The sequence below is a fragment of the Crocodylus siamensis genome, chromosome 12 (genome assembly GCF_052110815.1).
Source record: "Crocodylus siamensis isolate JL-2025a chromosome 12, ASM5211081v1, whole genome shotgun sequence".
NCBI classification, from domain to species: domain Eukaryota; kingdom Metazoa; phylum Chordata; order Crocodylia; family Crocodylidae; genus Crocodylus; species Crocodylus siamensis.
This window is the reverse complement of record NC_143406.1, coordinates 27,716,025-27,736,214: the sequence shown is the minus strand read 5'-3', so window position 1 is coordinate 27,736,214 and position 20,190 is coordinate 27,716,025. Positions and strand designations below refer to the sequence as shown.

General features: G+C 46.7%; 1 protein-coding gene across 1 annotated transcript in view; it reads left to right on the top strand.

Moving 5' to 3' along the window:
- The first annotated feature begins 6,212 nt into the window (after nt 1-6,212).
- CARHSP1 (calcium regulated heat stable protein 1) overlaps nt 6,213-20,190 on the top strand; it is a 59,553-nt gene continuing 45,575 nt past the window's right edge. The window contains exon 1 of the mRNA XM_090024062.1: nt 6,213-6,369. The gene's annotated coding sequence lies outside the window, so the exon portion shown is untranslated. The remainder of the gene's footprint in view (nt 6,370-20,190) is intronic.

Sequence of the window (20,190 nt, the reverse complement as noted above, 5' to 3'; positions counted from 1 at the left end):
ACTCTAATAATTGACGAGCATATATAATACTTTATGAATATTGCTGCCACGTTTTTCTTGATCTTGCCGTTATAGCTCATTTGAGAAGAGCACTAAGTGCTTCACTTTCTACACTTTTGTATACTGAACAGGATTGAATTAAGGTATGATTCAAATAAGAGATGACTAAGGTAGTGTGGGCATACAGTGACTTAGCTGTTTGAACAATCTGAGCTTACAAAACATGGTGACTACATCTACCTAGTTATATAGTAAACAGTTTATAGCTGGATGTGGAACATATGCTTGAGGTTTCACAGGAAAAATAGCATATGGTGCTTTGTAGTAGGCTCTGACTTACTTTATATCAACAGTGGCAGGTTTTAGTATAGATGGGTGAAATCCATCCCTATATAGATAACCAGCACACAGCCTATCCAGCTACTTAAAGATGTAAATAGCTTTGTGCAAGCTCCCTTATATATCACCCACTTAGTAACGAGATTAGTCACATTACGTGGTTTAACCCAAGTCAGGCAGGCAGTAAAACTTATTCCATTCTGAACACTTTAAGTGAATGAAAAGTGTCATCAGCACACACCGTACTATACTACCCGAACTGTGTTCTTGCAAAATGGCTTCTAATTATGACGGTTGTAGGAGGCAAGCAGTGCATGCTCTCAAGGCATTCATCAGTAGCATGGAGAAGTTTGAGGAGGGCAGAAGGAGCATCTGACTTCTAAAGAGGAAAGAAATGGAAGAGGAAATAGAAAGACACCAGTAGTTCGTGATACGCAGGGATAGGGGACACTGGGAAAGGAGAAAGAGGACTGTAGCAGGCCCAAGACCCAGGGGCAGCTATGACACCCCCAGTGGCCTTCTGCATGGCTCTGGCTCTCTGGGTGCCTCCTTGTGCCCTTACCTGCTACACTTCGCTGTTAACTTCTATTGTATGTGAAAACAAGGAGGCTGCCCAGGGCCCCAGAATGAGACCTTATATATTAGCCACCTGTGTGTTCTTCCCAAAACCCACTGTTAATCTGCCCTGTCCTAGTGCTAAATGGGTCTCCCTTGGCCTGTCACTATCCCTCCTGACACTAATCACCTTAAGGCGCTAACTTCCTGGCCTCTGATCTCCTCTACATCTATGCCCAGACCTTGCAGATGTTATTGATTAGTTACTTTCCCTTTGTTGGGACCTTGGCTTGCCCAGCCTCCACTTCTTTCACTCTTGCTGGTCCTTCTAGCCTAGACCCACTGTACTGGGCCTGGCTTCTAGGCTCCAGCCCTTGTCTCATCCTTCCTGACCTTGGGCCCCAGCACTGGTCTTGCCCCTCTTGGGTTCTGGTCTCACTCCCTTAAGGCTATGAACCCCTGGCTCTGGTTCCACCTGGCTAGGGCTCCAATTTTGCTCCTCAAGGCTACAAGCCTGGCTTCAGGCTGCTACTATCACTCAGTTTTGGCCCTCTTGGCCACTGCCTGCCTGCAGTTTGAGCCCAGCCCCTAGCAGGGGCTCAACCACAGCCATGTACCCCTCAGGCACAACTGAGACCTCCAACATCCCCTGATAGTCCCAAATCACTAGTATAACTGTAACAAACTCTTCCTACAGTGGGTCCAAAATATAGTTTGGTGGCTGTGCTATGAGACTTCCTTGTTCCCTGGGTTGTACTCCTCTGCAAACCTTCCACATCCTACTTGCATATCTTGGGGCAGTTCTGCAGTCAGTGAGGGGCTTCTCCACAGCCTTCTTAGTCCAGAGCGGTTTCCTAGGCAGCCTGCGAGACTAGATGCTCGACTGGGTTCTGTTGCCCCTAGGATTGACATGGGCCCTTGTCCGATTTGGTATCAGGTGAACTTTATTAGTAGCCCCTAAGCTTATTACAAGTATTCTTTCTCATAATATAACATGGCAAGCGGTTCCTTAGACATTACAGCAGTGACCTTCAGTGCTACCAGCCTCAGATCCGCTGATGGATGTGTAGGATGTTAGTTTCTGGATTCCTCGTTGTTCAACCAAGGAGTCCAAAGTTGCTCCTGTCTCCCCAGGGTGGCAACACAGAACACAGGTGTTCCTTTGTTTGTCCATCACTTTTGTAACATTCCTCATCCCAAATTGTCCAATCCCTCGGCTCTGTGCCAGCTACAGTCCTTATAGGGAAACTGTAGTTCATTGATTGCCTAGTGTCCAGTCGCAGCACTCACATCTCCCGGTGCCACAGAAGGTGCTCTCTTCAACTTTGTTGCTTAGTTTTGGAAAGGCCTGGACTGTGGCTAAAAGCCTTAGCATGACTCAGTTTGCCTGCTGCAGGTTCAGGCACTGGTTTTATGTACCTCCTAAGCCTGCTGCTGCTACTCAGGTGACTCTACAGCCACACACAGGTGTTCCCCTTCTGGGTGTGATAGTCAATCTGAAGATATTCCTGCTAGGGCTTCACTTCACTGAGATGCCTGCTCTGGCATAGTTTACTGCTTGGCAGCTCTTTCCTAGACTAGCCATTTCTCCTAGGAGTAGCCTCTTCTGTGTGGCTACTATTTTGCTTATTTTCTGGAAGCCAGTTACCTTGTAATTAGCTTGCTTTCAAGATGTCAGCCTCATGCAACCAGCTCAACCTGTTCCAGTTTCTTCTTAAAGCAATAGGAGCCCTCTGGCTCCCTGTTATAAGGACTCTGCTGGGATGAGCAGAGGTGTCATCAGCAAGTGTGAGCTGGCCTGATTAAAGGGCTGAGGTTGAATTACTCATGGGGGGGGGGGAGGGTGAGGCATGTAATTCATTAATTAGAAGTCTGTGGGTAGGGGAAATGCTAGATGTCCTGCACCATCAAGCCAGGCAGGATAAACTACAGCAGCTAGGGTCCCAATCCTCTTACTCTGTAAATCTTACTATGGTGTAATTGTCATATACACACTATGGGTAATTGGGAGGAGTTCTGAAATACACGGCTGCTCAAATGAGGGGAAGACTGAATATAGATGATGCAAAGTAGCTTTGTAGATCAGCAATTTAATCAAAAGGTATGATCCTCAAAGGTATCTGACCATTGCTGCCTTATTCCACAAACCATACTATATCTTAATAGGGCATATTATTGGGACTTGTGTTTTTCTGCCAAAAATATTAATTGTAATTAATTGGAATATTTCTCCTTCTGCTTTGTGTGAGTGAATCAATTCCTGAGGGCATGGAAAAACAAAAATAATAATTGTTAGCACTTAATGTTTGATCCAGATCCATCCAGTCAACAGAAAAGCTCCTAGTATACCTAGTATTTTGGAGCTGTTTATGTTTCCAAACGAGAATGGGATCATTAAAACCTACTTTGGTCTCTTTTAGAATAATTTGCACATTTCTGCTTTTTATGTGGTTAAGACTAGCTAAGAAAACATATAATTTTTGCTACTATAAACCAGAAAGTTAACTTTGTGGCAAAACTGAGACATGGTTTGTCTGTTGCCTATAAATAGGAATATAGAACAGATATACTATCAAGGGTAAGGCCTTCTAAAATCCTGGTTTAAAAGGTTGTAATGTGTCTGGACAGTATCCGTCAGTCAAATTATGTTAACTGAAAACATCAATAAAACTTGATCCTGGAAACTGTCCCTTAGGAAATGCCAGGCTGAAGCATGAATGGAGCTTTGGGCCACATTCTGGGGGTGATGTCACTCATGGGCGTAAATATGACAAGTAACAGATCATGAGATCTATTATTTTCCTACGATCATAGGAAAGTAGGGTAGAAGGGACGAAGTAGGATAATCGCTGACTAAATCATCCCAGCTTAGTGTCTCTTTCACCTACTTGAGGAACTACTTGCAGCATACTTGCAACTAGTCCTGACCCCCATGGGAAACCAGTGCCGCCTCAGTAAGGGGGAGGGGGGGGGCACATGCCCTCCTGCCAATTGGGCCCGATCCTGCCGACAGTGAGGGGTCCCCCCGCAGTTGATCCCACCAACCAGGGAGGGGTCCCCTTCGGCCAATTGCTGCAGCGGCTTCTGGAAGTGGCTGCGGCCGCTTCGGGGAATGCAACGGCACTCCACTCCCCCGCCGCTGCTTGCAGGGGGGGCACCAGTGCTTCTGCCTGCCCCCCTGCCCATCGCCCAAGTGGCAAGCACAGCCACCCTGTGCACCCCTTACTCCAGACTAAATAACCTGTTTTCTTTCAGCCTTTCCTTATGAGTCATGCTTCCCAGGCCCCTACCCATTTTTGTTGCTCTCTGCTGACTCCCTGATCTGTCCACATCTTCCTCAAAGTATGCAGCCCAGAACTGGAGACAGTACTTCAGGTAAGGCCTCACCAGTGCTGAACAGAGCGGAAGAATTCCTTCTCTGATTTGCAAGAGATACCCCTGTTAATACAATCTAGGATGCTACTGGCTTTTTTGGAAACAAGATCACACTTCTGGCCCATGTTCAGCTCATGCTCTGTTGTAACTCCCAGGTTCTTCTCTGCAGTACTTCAGCCCAGCCTGTATTTGCGCATGCAATTATTCCATCCTGAGTGCAGGACTTTGCACTTATCCTTGAATTTCATCTGATTGATTGCAGACCATTTGTTCCTCTGTATCCAGGTCATTCTGGATCCTAGCCCTGCCCCTAGAGTGTCTGCAACTTCACCCAACTGGTGTCATCCACAAAGTTGCTAGACATGCACTCAGTCCCATCATTCAGATCATTAATGAAGATGTTGAATCACGCTGCATTCAGGAAAAACCCCAGGGGAACTCCACTTAATATCTCCTCCCAAACAGAGCCATCAGTGACAATTCACGGAGCATGATGCTCCAACCAGTTGCGTAGCCGCATTACTGTGGTTTTGCCTACTCTGGTATTTCCGTAGCTTTTTAATGAGAATGTTGTGGCCTTGCTAAGTCAAGGTATATCACGTCCACTGCTCTTCCTGCATCCACAGAGCCTGTCACCTTATTGTATGTGGTTGGTCAAGTATGACTTGCTCTTGGTAAATCCATGCTGGCTGTTCCTGATCCACTTGTTCTCCTCTAGATGTTTCACAATAGTGTCCTTGAAGACACCCTCCATGATCTATCTGAGCATCCAGGTGAGGCTTGCTGGTTTGTAATCTCCAGCTCTTCCTTCTTCCCTTTCTTGAAGACTGGTGCTATATTTACCCATTTCCAGTATCTGGGACCTCACCCAACCTCCATGCATTCTCAAAGAGGATAGATAGGCAGCACTAAAGAAAGGAGAGGACATGGACTCTGAGGAAGGTGGAAGCTAGAAGCTTGTGACCAAGGGGGCTGCTATAGATGACCAGACCAGGTGGATGTGCTGGATGAGGCTTTCTTCAAACAGTAAGCAGAGGTTCCCCATTAAGTTTCCCAGTCACAGGACTTGGTTCTCATGTGGGATTTCAATCACCCTGACATGCGCTGGGAGAGCAGGACAGCAGTGCACAAGCAATCCAAGGAGTTTTTGGAGAGTACTGGGGACAACTTTCTGGTGAAAGTGCTGAAGTGGCCAACCATGGGCTGTGCTCTTCTTGACCCGCTGCTCACAAATAGGGAAGAATACATGGGGAATGTGGAAGTGGATGGTGACTAGGGCAGCTGCAACCATGAGATGACTGAGTTCAGGATCCTGGGGAAAGGAAGGAAGGAGAGCAGCTGGGTCGCTCTCTGGTGCATTTCAGTCACTTTAAGAAGTGTTTTCAGAGACTCCCATTAGATTTCCCTTGTTTTTTTTTATATCATCCCTGTACCTCCCCATGAGGCTGAAGCTGGTTCCTTATTCCTTTTTCAAAGCCAGTCTTGAGGACTGGGGACCCGGCAGTAGGCAGCCTGGTGTGCAAAGCCTGAGCATCAGGTTGGGCAGAAGCCTTCCAGGAGAGCTCCCGATTGCAGAGATGTATGGTATGGGGCAAAAGCCTCATCATGCCAGGTCTTTTTTCAGGGCGATGTACTTAATCCGTGGCATTATTTTGCATTTTCATTAGTAAATATACAGGTTGGGTGAAATCCTGGCCTTTTAAGCTCGTGTAATTCATGACTAACAACCTTTTAACTGCGTAGGGATGAGCTCTGAGAAGGGAACCAGGAACAAAGAGCCAGGTTCAGCCCCCTCTGCCCAGCTCCGGAGGACGAGGGCGTCGCTTCTCTCTTGCGAGACCAGCCGGGCCGCGCCCGCCCGGGACAACTTGTGGCTGCTCCCCGGCCGGGGCCGAGCGCGGCAGGCCGGACCCCTCCGGCTCCGTGCAGTGGGAGGCGGAGGCAGGCCCCGCCCCGCCCTGCCCTGCCCTGGGCGCGCGGCCCGGCCCGGCCCCCCGCTCCGCCCCGCCTCCGGCCCGCTCCGCCCCGCCTCAGCGCGCAGCAGCGGCGGATCCCGACGGCCGCGGAGCGGCCGCGAAGAGCGGGGCAAGTTTGGCGGCGGTGAGTGGGGCCGGGCCGGGGGAGGCGCCGTCTGCGCACAAAGCCCGCGTCCGGGCCGGGCGGGAGACCTCCCCGGAGCTGGCGGACAGTGGGGCGGCTGGAGGGGGACAGAAGCGCTCGTTCTTCCTTCCCCGCCCGGGGACGCTGCCCCGGGCGGGCGGGCCGGGAGCCGCAGCCTGCCCTGCCCTGTCGGGGCCCCGCAGCCGAACAGCGGCGGGCTCCTCGAGGAGCGGAGTCGGGGAAATGCCTTTCCCCTCCTCTTCACAAAGACTTGTTCGTGTGGCGCCGGGGCGGTCAGGCTGCACATTTCCGTCTGTGTGAAGGTGTCAGAGCAGATCTGTAGTGGCAGCAATGAACATACTTGGGACTTTGAAGGATTTCAAGTACCTTTGGGCCTTGGGTTCGCTGCATAAAGGTGAATCATGGGGAGGTTTGTCGTCATCTCTGATGGCAGCCGATCTGGCTACCAGGAGGCCGCTCGGTTCCAGCCCCAAAGCTCACGCTCTTTCTCCTGCAAACTTGGGATATGGAGTTATGGCGCACAAAAGTGATTGCTGGCAGATCAGCAAAAGTGACCTGTTAGAAGTGAGAGCCCAGAACGCAAGCGCTTTAAGCTAGGAGGGTATGAAAACTTTTTTGCAGTATGCTAGGCTACGCTAGGCTACAGGGGACAGACAAGGGAAAGTTCAGACTCTTTCATGCTGCTTACGGAGGTGATGCTGGTTAAAATTGAACGGGAAAAGGTATGTTTCACTTAGGTCCACAGATCATGAAAAGATGAAAGAGATCAACTCTCATTTACTGTTCACCTTTTCCTGTTCATTCAGATTCATCATCTCTTTCCTTGTGGGCAAGGACACTCCATTTTTGAATGCTGGTGCTTCAAAAACTTGGATTGTGAATACTGTAGGGAGGAGGTGTCAATTTGTTCTTTTCCAGCAGTGTTTTTGCTGGAGTTTATGGGACTATTGCTAAGAAAAATTGTTTCTAAAACTTCATTTTGTGCCAATTTTGATCTTCTGGAAGCAGAATGAACTGTGAACAGCAGCATTTAAATCAAGGCTGAAATGGAGCTGGCAAGGTTTGAAATGGTGCTCTTAATTTTTTTTTTTTTTTAAACTGTTCTTGAGCTGAAATGTTCTGATTCTTAAACTGTTCCATCGACAAGTGTCGATTTCTCTTCCTCCAGCTTTTTATTACCATCACTAACCAATCACCCGTCAAGAATAACGGGGTGGGGGGAGCGGGTGGGGATGGAGCCCTGTGCCCTGCCCCCGCCCGCCCGCCTTACCCGCTCCTCCTTTCCCTCCTGCTGCTTGGGGTCTGGGCCTGTTCCCCCCCCTCCCTGCGGCAGGGGGAGGGGAGGAGTGGGCCTGGGCCCGAAGTGGGAAAGACCCTGTTCAAGTGTGGGGAGAAGCTGGGCTGCTGCGGTGGGCGGGGGAAGCAGCAGGCCCAGGCCGACCTGGTGGGAGGGCCGACATGGGAAAGCAGGAGTGCGGGACAAGTGGGCCTGGGCCCAAAGGGGAAAGGCGGCCCACTCCTCCCCTTCCCCAGTCACTGCTGCATCTGACCACATCAGGCTGGGCCCACTGTTCCCCACCCCACCACCGTGGTGGGCTGGTATCTGCCCCCTCAGGCCTGGGCCCACTCCTCCCCTCCCCCCACTGCCATGGCTCACCTCCTATTCCCCCCACCGCCATCGCGTTGTCCCATGTCGGGTCCTGCAGGCGGCAACCATGGAAAGGAGGAGGCGAGGGGCAGGGTGAGGCCAGTGTCTGTGGCCTTGCCCCACCCCGTGGCATCCCCGTGGAATAAGGGGGGGCGAGGCCAGCTCCATCGTCACCACCTGCAAGGAGTAGCACTGCTGGCCTCATGCCCCCCCCCCCCATCCCCCATGTCCCCACCATCATGGTGGTGCTCAACCGGCTGCCAGCTCCTGTTTGAACGCTTGTTCTCACTCTGATTGGCTGTTTGTCATCCAGTCAGAGTGCAAGTAAAGTGTTACAGACGGACAGACAGACCGTCTTAGGTTTTTATAATATAGAATTATGAGGGGTAGCTCGCTACAGGTCCTGGATCCTAGATCCTCGTGCAGGTGCCCTGGGTATTAACAGCATATGAGGAACTATTTTAACACTGTTAATTAAACTTCCTCTGGGAAAATATAATTCGTGTGATCTTACAATAATAGGGAATCTTTCAAAAAATATCTTGGCATATATAAAGTTTTTGTGTGTGTGTGCAAATTCGTGTGCACAGAAAGGAAAGTTTAGGAATAAAGTTCTCTCTAGATATGGTATAAATAATTATTTCCCATGCTGCATACAGTATGTAAAAACATTTGGTCCCAATCTTGCAAGCACATCCTTGTACTTCTGGGAGCCTATTAACATCAGTGTTTTCTGTGCATTTGTCAGGATCTGAATCTTGGGTTTTTAGATGGTTTCTTTCCTTCTTAACCTTTCTCTGTTTGAATACCATTAATCCACATAACTGATGTGCAAATGGTGGTAAGTAGTGTCATTTATCTTCTTTCCCTACCATACACTATGGGTTCTTGTAGAATAGGGTGTTTTGAGTGCCTCGCATGCCCAGCTTATCTTTACTTCTGTTTGAAGAATTTAAAGCAAACAGTGAACACTAAAAGTTTAAAACAAACTGAATATGTTTGTCAAATGAGCACTGAAGCACATGTGTGTGTTGCTGGCCAGGGGCTGTGGTAGCATACAACATTTAACAGTATAAACATCATCACACACAGAGGTTAAACTAAACAGGATGATTTGCAGGGTTATAACGATTAATAAAATACCTGAAGGATACCTAAGCTACTATCAATAAATAAAAAGTATCATCAGAAATTCTTCCTGATGTTCAGAATACCTCCTGAAGGAAAGTGGTGGGAAGCCATTTTTATCATTCTGGAGGAATACTCTTTAGCAAGATCTAAATGTGTGCGTGGGTTTGTAAATTTGGATGTGTAGACTTTTTGGATTTCAATAATGAAGCATTGAGGATTAATCCAGATTCCTGCTTGAAATTTATTAAAGGAACTAATTTTGAAAAGGCCCAGAACTAGTCAGTTTTTCGTCTACTACTGAAGAGTGGGAAAAGATTGGCCATCTTCTTTTTTTGGTCAGAGGCGGTTATTGAATCAATAAGTAGGTACTAGATAGCATAACAGTGCAGATTGAACTGTTGGGTAGCTAATATTCAGGAAGTTGCTAAATTTATTTTAAGAAAGGGAAACAAAGTCAAACAAAGTCATGTCTGTTCTTCTCCAAGGTTTTGTTTTGAGTTCACCATTATCTGTGTGCATTTGCATAGGTCTGTTTTGTAGAACAAAGGGACAGATCAAATACCTCGCACAGAAATCGAGAGTGTGTGGTAGCAATTTGGATTTCTGTGATTCGTGACTCCCAGCCTGCACTGGTACATATAGAATGAAAAATAGTGTGCAGTCATCCAAGTAACTGCTGCCTCTGCTGTTTCACTGCAGGGTGAAGGCAGCTCCTGAGAGAGGTCCAGAGAGTTGTTGTTTTCTTTCCTACCTCTGTCTAATAGTGGTTCTTCACCATAGACCAGTAATTTCCGTTTCCTCTGAGCCCTCAAAAAAAATTTTTTTTTAGCACTCTGGTAGGATTGTTTTGTGAGGGCAGCAGAGGATAATTCAGACCTGGAGTCAGAGATGATCCGAGCAGGGTGCAGGGTCAGCGTGTGTGGGGCCCAGCTGCAGGATGCAAGGAAGCCGGCGGCAGATTCTGGGATGGGGTGAGCGGCCAGACGCATCGGATTCAGCAGCGGATTTGGCGAGGGGCGAGCAGCCGGATGTGAAACCGGTGGCAGCACAGTCACCACGCTGTTCCACCCAGCTCTGCAGGGCCCCCCAAAGCACAGGACCTGGGGCAGTGCCTCGATTTCCCCACCCCCTCCCCAGGATGGCCCTGCCTGGAGTTGATGCTATAGTAGACTTGAATCTGTTTCTTCTCATCTGTAACTCTGTTTGACCTCTGTTAGCTGGGTAACAGATTTGTAATTTTTCTCTTGGTACCCTTTTCAGTTTCCTAATTTCCTGAGCAAATTTGTGGTGCTTTGTATGATTTATTCTACCAAAAATAATGTTAAGTGAAAATCAAGAGACAACTTTCACCGTCTGCTGTTTATCCAAATACAGCTGTTGTACACATTGTGCTGCATAAACACATTTCTGTTGAGGTCTCCCTGTTTTTATAACAATAACCCCTGCTGCACCATCTCGGCTTTGGACACCATGGTCTCTGCTTTCATCAGGGACTTGTATTATGTGCTTCTGGAGTAGGATTTTGATGCAACTTCCTATAAGCAAGCACATGAAAGTTCACTATAAATGAAAACCTTGCCTGTTCTTTTACTTGGCTCAATAGCGTGAAAGCTTACATGTTAGGAAACGATGGCCTAAAGATAAAATTGATCCCAAAGGAGATGGGTGTAGGTGGTAGCTGTGTTGGTCTAAGGACATAAGCAGACAAGGTTTTTTTTGGGTGAATCTGATATCAGATTCACCTAAAGAACTTTGTCTGCCTATATCCCAAAGGAGAGTCAGTTTGACCTGCAATGTTGAGGGAAAAAAGTTTATGCCTTTTTTCTCTCTCTCTCTTTCATTCTGTTTTTGTCATACCTAAAAAATAATGTTTGTTCCCCCTGCCCTCTAAGCCTCAAAATACAGGGCAAGTCAAACCAAGTCTTCTCAATTTGTACCACAGGACTTGTCAGCTAGTGCTTTCTTAGACTTAGAACTTAATTGAAGAGCAGGGATCCTGGTTTCCTCTTTTTAAAAATCCCAAATTCTCTGACTAAAACCCCCCAAATCTGCGTTTTTCCACAATACACCCCCCCATATAGCTACATATAGATATCAGTTGAATACAATTTTTTTTCTATATTATAATTTTAAAGCAATTTGAAAGCCTACCAGTGCCCCAATCATTATAATAATATTAATTCTAAATACCTATATATTTTAGTTTGATTTGGGTTTTTTTATCCTGGAAAATAATAACTCCCTCTGCCCCCTTTGCTCACCAGGACACGAGTCCAGATGTGGCTGTGCACCCTGCTCCTTTGTGACACTGAGCAGCCCTGATGTGCCAGTGTCTTGTCCCTGCCCATGCTGTTTCTCCTTGCTCCCAAGCCACAGCCCTCTGTCCCTGCTGGTGCCCCTCACTCCCAACTCATAGTCCCCTGGCCCTACCCATGCTCCTCACTGCCAACCCTGCAGCCCCCTGGCTTTGCTAGTGCCCCTCCCAACCTATAGCTCTCCACCCTCCCAGCCATGCTGGTACTGTCACTCCTGACTTCCAGCAGCAGGGGGCGAAACTCCATGCTGCCCTTGTAGCTGCTGGGTAGGCAGGGGAGTGTCTTGCCATGCCACAGCTGGTGTGGGGCTTTCTGTGCAGGCAGTGGTGGCAGCACTGAGCCTCCCTGCCCCACTCTGTCCTCTCGCTCTGGCTTCCACCCACTGGGTTGTGGAGGGCCTGGGAGGGAGGGCAGCAGAGCAGGGAGCTCAGAGTCCCACACTGGGTAGCCCGTGTCCTCTCCTGCCCCACGCACAAATCTGGAGGGACACGTGTCCCCCCCATGCTCCCCTCGATGTGTTGCCTCTGGTGCCCAACCTGTACATGGGAGTGCATGCAATGGCAGGGAGCCAGCCTCCCCACTGCCTCCTGGACAGGCTGCCCCCAGAAGTCCCACGCTGTTCTCTCTATTAAAGGAGAAAATCTTGTTTTTTCTGTGGCAAATGGAAAACCTGGATTCCTGGTGAAGAGGCAGGAAATACCCTGAATTAAGATCCCTTCCCTTCTCAGATGGTCATTTTTTACTTGAATGGTTTCTCTGATGCTGCAGATGTTTTTACTTATGTCAGAATTGTACTTATTTTCATTTGTCCATTGCATCTTCCTGGGGGGAAAAAAGTGGAGAAGATCACTTAACTGTCTAATGGAAGAAAGGAATGTAGAGGACGGAGGGGGAGATAGTGGTAGTGAAGATGGGGAAATCTTTCTAGTCTTTTTTTCTAAATCATAAGACAAAAAAGACACACGCCCAATTGTTTTCTTCCCTTACAGTTGACTGTTAACTCCTGATTTTAGGGATCAAGGAAGTTGTGTAGGGCTTTTGTGCATTTCCTTCTACATTGGGATGAATTAAGATATATATCAGTGGTCACCAACCAGTGGATCTTGATCCAGGGTAGATCTCGGAGCCTCTTGGAGTCGATTTGAGCCTGGGGGGCTGAATGCCTGTGTGCATAGATGCGCGTGCCCCAGCCCAGCAGGTCAGTCCATGAGGGAGTGAAGGGGCAGGGGCTAGATCAAGGCCCCTGTGGTGAGGAACAGTGCTACAGGAGCAGGGGTGAGTTGAGTGGGGCCCTGGCTGGGTGGAACTTACCTGCCGGGGAGATGCACCCCCAAATAATATTTTCTCCCTCTGCCTTGATCTGTCCCCCCTTTTTCTTCCCCACAGATTTACCTGTTGGGTGGAGGGGAGGGAGATACAGGGGAGTGGCAGCAGTGACGCACAGTAGATTTTGGGTTGCTTTTAAATGACAAAGGTGATCTCCTTCTTAAAAAGGTTGGAGACCATTGATGTATATGGATAAATAATGAAATAGCTTTACAGATCTCTCTTTAATAGCAATTGACATTTTTTAATCTCTTGCTGAAAAGTGACCCAGCTGTATTAGAGCTCAGCATTAAGAGATTTTAATATAGTTTCAGACTTCCATTAATAATGTAACAGTCAAAGGGAAATGTTAGCATTAAAATATAACACATTAACTATTGTCTTTTACTGGACTTTGTATGTTAGTCCAGGGGTTTTTAATCTTTTTAATAAGTGTACCCCCGGTGACCCCCTTTTTAGTAAGTGTACCCCCATGAGTGGGGGGGCAACTGGCCAGATGCTGAGCAGGGGGTGGTGGTGAATGGTTGGATGCAGAGCAGGGCGGCAGGAGGGTGGCAAGAGGCCAAACGCTGAGTGGGGGTGGGGTGAATGGTGGCAGTACAGCATCTATGTGGCCCTGCTCTCGCTCTAACCCGGTCCTGCTCCTGTGAGGCCATGGTGTGGGGTGATGGGACCTGTGTACCCCCTGGGACCTTTCAAAATACCCCCAGGGGTACGTGTACCCCCAGTTGACAACTGCTGTGTTAGTCTACCGTGTCCTGCCTTCTGTCCTTCTGTGGGGATAATCTGGCAAGTAGATGTCTGAAAACATCTAAATCTTTGTGGTATGTCGGTGAGGAAATGAATGATGAGATGTAGCCTTTAAGCTGTTCTGAGGCTGTGGCTCACCCAGTGCTCCACCCCCCCTCCAATTCCACCAAATACATAGATATCCCTGGTAGTGGCCTCATACAGGCATTCAGTTTCTCCTGGAAGAAACACTGCTCTCCCAGGAGAAGCCATGAGTATACAGATTTTCAAGCTTTTTCTCCCAGGGTGAAAATGTCCATTCCAAGAGAAAAATAACCTGAGAACGACCAGAATTAGATCATTCCCAGGAGAGTTTCTCTTGGCACAGCAAATGTCTGTACATGTCATGGCTTCCCTCAGAAGAGAACACAGTCCTCTAGGCTTCTCCCCCTTGCCCCATTGGGAGGCATTGATTTGCAAAAGTACTTCCATTAGTGTCAGTAGGACCAACAGAAAAATTGCTTACCAGGGGGAGAAATTTTGGGTCAGCAGTTGCTCATAAATTTCTCTTGATTTGTGAACTTTTCAGCCGTAGGTGAGTGACCTAAAGAAAGAAAGTTCCTTTTTTCTTTACAGGAAGCTATCTGCCAAATTGTGAAAATAGCACCATTTTCTTTAACCCAAAAATCCAGGTTCCATGACTTTTCCAGCATTTTCTCTTTTGGGCCTCCAGATGAAACTGGATCTCTCAGTTAATTGATGGAAATTAAAGAGTTGTTCCATTATTGAAACCCTATCTAAGGTTTTTATTCAATACTTAGAAGGGCAAACATAGCTATAAGAAATTCCTCTCTACAGATGTCTGTTGGTGATGGAGTCAGTGACATATAAACAATATGATTCAATCTTTTTGAACAAATCCAGCATGCCCATGCCAGTCAGAATAGCTCAAAAAAGTATTTAGGTGCAACTCCCCTGCTAACATCAACCTTTCCAGTTTGCAAGTTGGAATGGGATCTTCTTTGTAGATTTTGGCTTAAGAATGGAAAGTTATAGTCCCTTTCAATCGATATGTAGAACAAGCGTATCGACAGTGACTTACGCAGATACAGCTAAAAGCCTTTCCAAAGTGCCTTCTCTTGATGGATAATGGTAGTATAGGGACTTAGCTTTAGAAAGGAACTATGAAAGGAACTATGTAGAAGCTACAAGTGGGTTCTGTTCCTGGCTTTGCCATTCCTCTGTTGAGTGACTGTGGGAAGCTGTGTCTGTAAAATGACATTGTGGTGTTCCTTGGTTATTGAGTCAGTGATTTCAGAATAAAAATGTGCTTGGTTTGTATTTTCCTTTTGAGCCCTGAAAATCTCAGCCCTGGGGTTTTTTCCCCCTCTTGCGTAACATTAGTAGTAGCAAAGACTCTGCAAGATGGATTCTTTTGTCATGTAGACCTGTGCAATTTGACTGTCTTTACTTGTGTCTACACTTGAAAGTGTGCAGGCGTTAGCCCCTCTCTTGGGGTGTAAAGTGCCACGTGATGAACCTTTTACTCCCGAACACATGGCTTACTACTAGATGCTAAAGTTAGCATGCTAGAGAAAGCTGTTTAAATAGAGACCCAGGGATGTTGATGAGATGCTGCCGATGTTACCAGATTTGTTTTCTGCAGTTTCACTCTGAACAGTCTCACTCCTGTGCCAATTGGTTGTTTGTTCAAACCCCTCCCGCAGTCTCCTACTTCCTTGTCGTTCTCCCCCCTCCCTCCCACTACTCAATTTCCTGCCTGTCTTTTCATGTAGCTAATTCTCTTCTGATAGAAGCCCACCAAAGAAGTTAAATAAATAACAAAACGATTGTATTGTGAAACTATTCCCCACCCTTTCCCCCTCCCCCCCATGCCAGAGCTCTGGTCCCCACCCTTCTGGACACTGACCAAGCTGCAGGGTTTGTTGGATCCCGGGATACAGACCAGTGTGTTCTTAAGCCTTCATTCGTCTGGATCGGGGGGTCAGACTTGTTTGGCCCTGCAGGCTGGATGTGGACTGCAGGTTTTCTGTGGGCTGGATGACCAGTGAGCAGCAGTAATGCTTTTTCAGTGCGGCTCTGAATCCAGGCACTTAGTGCTGTTTTGCTGGCCCTCTGTTTTTCCTTGTTGCTGATCTTCATCATCGGGGGCTGGAAAAAAACTTGTTTTGGGTGTGGGTAAGGATTGGGGGGAGGTGAACGACATTAACTCCCTCTCTTCCAGAGCTGCACTGAAACAACAACTCTGGTAACTGCAGGAATTAATGCCACTGCTGCAGGGCTCCGGCAGTGAGACTCAGAGATTGAATCTGGCCTTTAGAGGTGGGTGGGCCAGCCTGGAAGAAGTCCTGCCAGCTAGATCAGTGGCTCTCAACCTTTTTTTATACCAGGACCCATTTGTAAATATCAATGGCCACTCCCGACGAACTGCCTCAGCCCCAGGCCCCAGCCCTCTACCCAGTATGTGGGTGGGTGTGTAGGGCAGAGGCCCCCCCCAGCAGCCCCTTACAGGCTGGAACTCTGTCAGCCAGCAAGTGAAAGCCATGGTTTCCTCGTGTTTTTTTTCCTTTGAAGGAGAATCCATTTTTAAAGTTTGTTGATCCTTTTTTAAAGCTTGCTTACGACCCTTTCATATATTCTTATGACCCACTTTTGGGTCGTGACCCACAGGTTGAGAAATGCTTAACTAGATGACCCACCTGTGTCATAGTTTCATAGTTGATAGGGTCAGAAGGGACCTGAGCAGATCATCAAGTCCGACCCCCTGCCATGGCAGGAAAAAGTACCGGGGTCAAACGACCCCAGCAAGGTGTTCATCCAGCCTTCTCTTACCTACCCCCAGGGTAGGAGCCTGCACCACTTCTCTTGGAAGTTGACTCCAGATCCTAGCCACCCTGACCGTGAAGTAGCGCCTCCTGATGTCTAATCTGAATCTACCCTCTGCCAGCCTGTGACTTATTTCTAGTCACTCCTGGCAGTGCTCGGGAACAGGGACTCCCCCAATGCCTGCTGGTCCCTTCTGACTAGTTTGTAACAGGCCACTACATCCCCCCTCAGCCTTGTCTTGTGGAGGCTGAACAGGTTCAGGTCCAGTAGCCTGTCCTCGTAGGGCCTGCCCTGCTGCCCCCTGATCATGTGAGTGGCTCTCCTCTGGACCTTCTCCATGTTGTCCACATCCCTCTTGAAATGTGGTGCCCAGAACTGGATGCAGTACTCCAGCTGCGGCCTGATCAGCGCCGCACAGATGGGGAGGATCACCTCCTTGGACCTGCTCGAGCTGCATCCATGGATGCATGACAAGGTATGGTTTGCCTTCTTGACCGCATCCCCACACTGGTTGCCCATGTTCATTTTGGCATCAATGATGACTCAAAGATCCTTTTTTACCTCTGCACTGATGAGAATGGAGTTCCCCAGCCTGTAGGTCTGCTGCTGGTTCTTCCTCCCCAGGTGCAGCACCTTGCACTTGTCAATGTTGAAACCCATCCTGTTCTCATCCGCCCACCCCTGTAACCTATCTTGGTCCAATTGCAGCCTATTCCTTCCTTCTAGCATGCCCACATCCCCCCAGCTGTGTCAGCTGTATTCAGCCTGCAAGCTGAGTTTGACACCATAGTCTGCGTAGACCACACTATTACATCTTCCCTTGACCTCTCTGGCATGCTTCTAAGGCAAAGGTTGTGTGTCTTCTTCACAGACATGGTGCCATGCAGGTCATTCTCCCTAGGAAGGACTGAGTGAGGGGTCACATTGAAGACGTGTCCATGTCATAGTTTTTCTGATTTTATTTATTTAGTTATTTATTTATTTATAAGCTCTAGGCACTCCCTCTTAACTCTGCTGACTGTTTTGGGTTCTTTTCTAAGGCACCTAACTATCCCTGTGCATTATATATGGAGCCTAACTCAGGCTTCTACCTTGGGGCCTGCACCTATAAATTAGGCATTATCGTGCCTCATTTTCTGGTGCCTAGGTCTTTTTTGATCTGGTTCCTCAGTTTTAGCATTGGTTGCAGAGAAGGACATTCTATTTTTCTTGCCTTGTCCAAGTTTCCTGTAGCCTTACTGGTGAGAGACCTTTTATTTTATGAACTCTAGACTCCTTTATAAGGTAACTCCATTCAATCTTTGCCTCTTCCTCTGATCCATTGCCTGCTTGCCCTCTAGAGCTAGTTTTCTTATCTATTTTATGTATCAAGGTAGATCTAATACAGTGTTTCTTAAATTTCTGGTACCCGGGGAACCCTTTTTTCTGGATTAAAACAGGCAGCATGCTTCATTTGCTGGTCTATGGGCTCAGTCCCACCTATTTTTTCCAGCACCCTTCTGCTGCCATCATGGAGCATGCTTCGGGGATCACTGAATTGATCAAATATTCCTGATAGTCCCTTGTCCAACTTATGCAGGCCTAGGTGATACCTGGTAGTCTGTTTATCACCTCCCAATGAGTGCGTGTAGCATGACATTAACCTCTTGAGATTTTGTAGCAAGCAGAAAACTAAAGAAGTAAACTGAGCCAAACATACTATTTCTTAAAACTACAGAAATTACCCACCACCTTCACACCATTGTATTTTTCAACCTGCATGTATATTCCATCCCTTTTCCTGTGCTTTATCTTGTCTGTTGAGCTGACAAGTTCTTTCTCTGTTTGCAAAGTGCCTTGAACAGTGCCTCCATTCCCACTGTTCTCGTTTGACCTCTTGGCACTAATATAAACAAAGATAAATAATTACAGCTTCAATTACTCTTGACAGTTCCATTGTTTTTGGTAGATTTCTACTCAATCAGGGTATCTTTTTGTCCTAGAACAGGAACTTTTTTTGTTTTTTGTCCGTGCAGAAAATAGGAATGAAATCCACCTTGGGCAGCCTTATATGGCTGTGCTGGCTCTGCAGTTCCAGTAGCAATAAAGCACAATAAAATGTATTGTGGTCATTTGGGTGACTTGGAACAAATCTGCCAAGGAGGTGAGATTTTTGCATAGAGTTTTTTTTTCAGGGGCAAGCCATTCAACAGCTTGTTTGCCTCAGTATCTCCACTGAAAAATGAGGAATAAGGAGTCTTTTGAGGTTATTTGAGCCTCGTTAGCATTAAACTATTTTTTAGTCTAGATAGATGATGCTGTCCAAATTGTATTATAGTGTTATTTTGATATTTTTCTAGACTAGCAGCCAAATGAAGATTTCAGGTTGTAAACACTATCCTAAATATTCAAAGGGTTATGATGCATACCGCATTGACTCCTGGCCATCAGGCAGCCTGAGATGTTGTGATTTATGGGTGTGTTGCCTCACTCATAATACTGGCTCACACAGTTGCAAATTTTGTACGACTGTTTTTGGTCTACCAGTGTAGAAAAACAGTTCATTTCAGGAAGCAGCTCACCAGAGTATTGGTTGTGTAATCAAGACTGGGTAGGGAAGCGATCTAACTGGACAAAAGGTAAGGTGGCTATATTTTCTGCAATGCAAGTAATTGGTCAGATTTAGATAATACACGAATTTGTGCAGTTTGTATATTTATGTATTGCTCATCGTAGAAATCATATTAAACCAACTGAGACAAGTTTGGCATGAGAGTTGAAAACTAAACATTTTAAATAAATTTGATTAAGGACTTATCTTGTAATGATTCATTAAGTGCTTCTGTTACCTCTTGTAAAGCATAAAAGTTATGGTAGCATGCTACTGGACTCGCAGTACTTATGAGAATAAGCAGGTGTTCTTTGTAATTTCTCAGTAAAACTGCCTTCCTGTTTTTACAGTGAAAAAATTATCAGTGACTTTAAAGGTATTTCAAGAAGTGAAATATATTAATTTGGCCTCTCTTTTGACTGGTGCAATACCTGCTTTGGTGTTATAACTGTTCTGTTCCTTGGGGGAGTTCTTCCATTACAAATTGTAAGTAAAGTATCTGCGATAGTTAAATCATTCAGCAGTCTAAAGTTAATTTGATCTGATTAATAGGGGATGAGTTTACAAAGTGAAACCTGAGCCAGGGTTAAATTGGTGATGAGACTGTGAGAATTCTTTGTTCTTGTCTACCTGCTTTTTAGCAGTGCCCAGCTGGACAGTCTTGCATAAGAGACTTGCACGCTGGTGCCCAAGGTGGGATTCTCTACTCTTGACACTGGCTATAGGAAAGGAAATTCCAAAGCTGTTTTTTGGCACAGGTGGGCGACGGAGCCAACAAAAGAGGTATGAATAGGAGTAGATGCTGATATATATAAGATGAAGTGTATAGAAATTAGGCTGGGAGATATGATTTGAGACAAGGGCAGAAAAAAAAAAAGGAAAACACACAGCTGTTGTTGCTGGTGGTATTGTATGAGCTCATGTAATATTTTCCTGTTAAAACTTGATCATGCCACCCAATTTCTGTCCTTTTTGTGGAAATATCTGCTTTCTTGTTAGGTAGCAATGTAATTTCAAATGTGTTTCCACAAGTGTGAGAGCGGTCAGTTGGTGCAACCTGAATTGACATTTAATTTTGTGGTATTTAATAGGGGATGGAGAAACATACTAAGCTTTTTAATGCATGTGGAGTATTGTTTTAATTTAATTGTTTTTTAGTCTTGGCCCAAAAGGAACTTAATCAACTTGGAGTTTGGGAAGAGGATGGGGCAAAG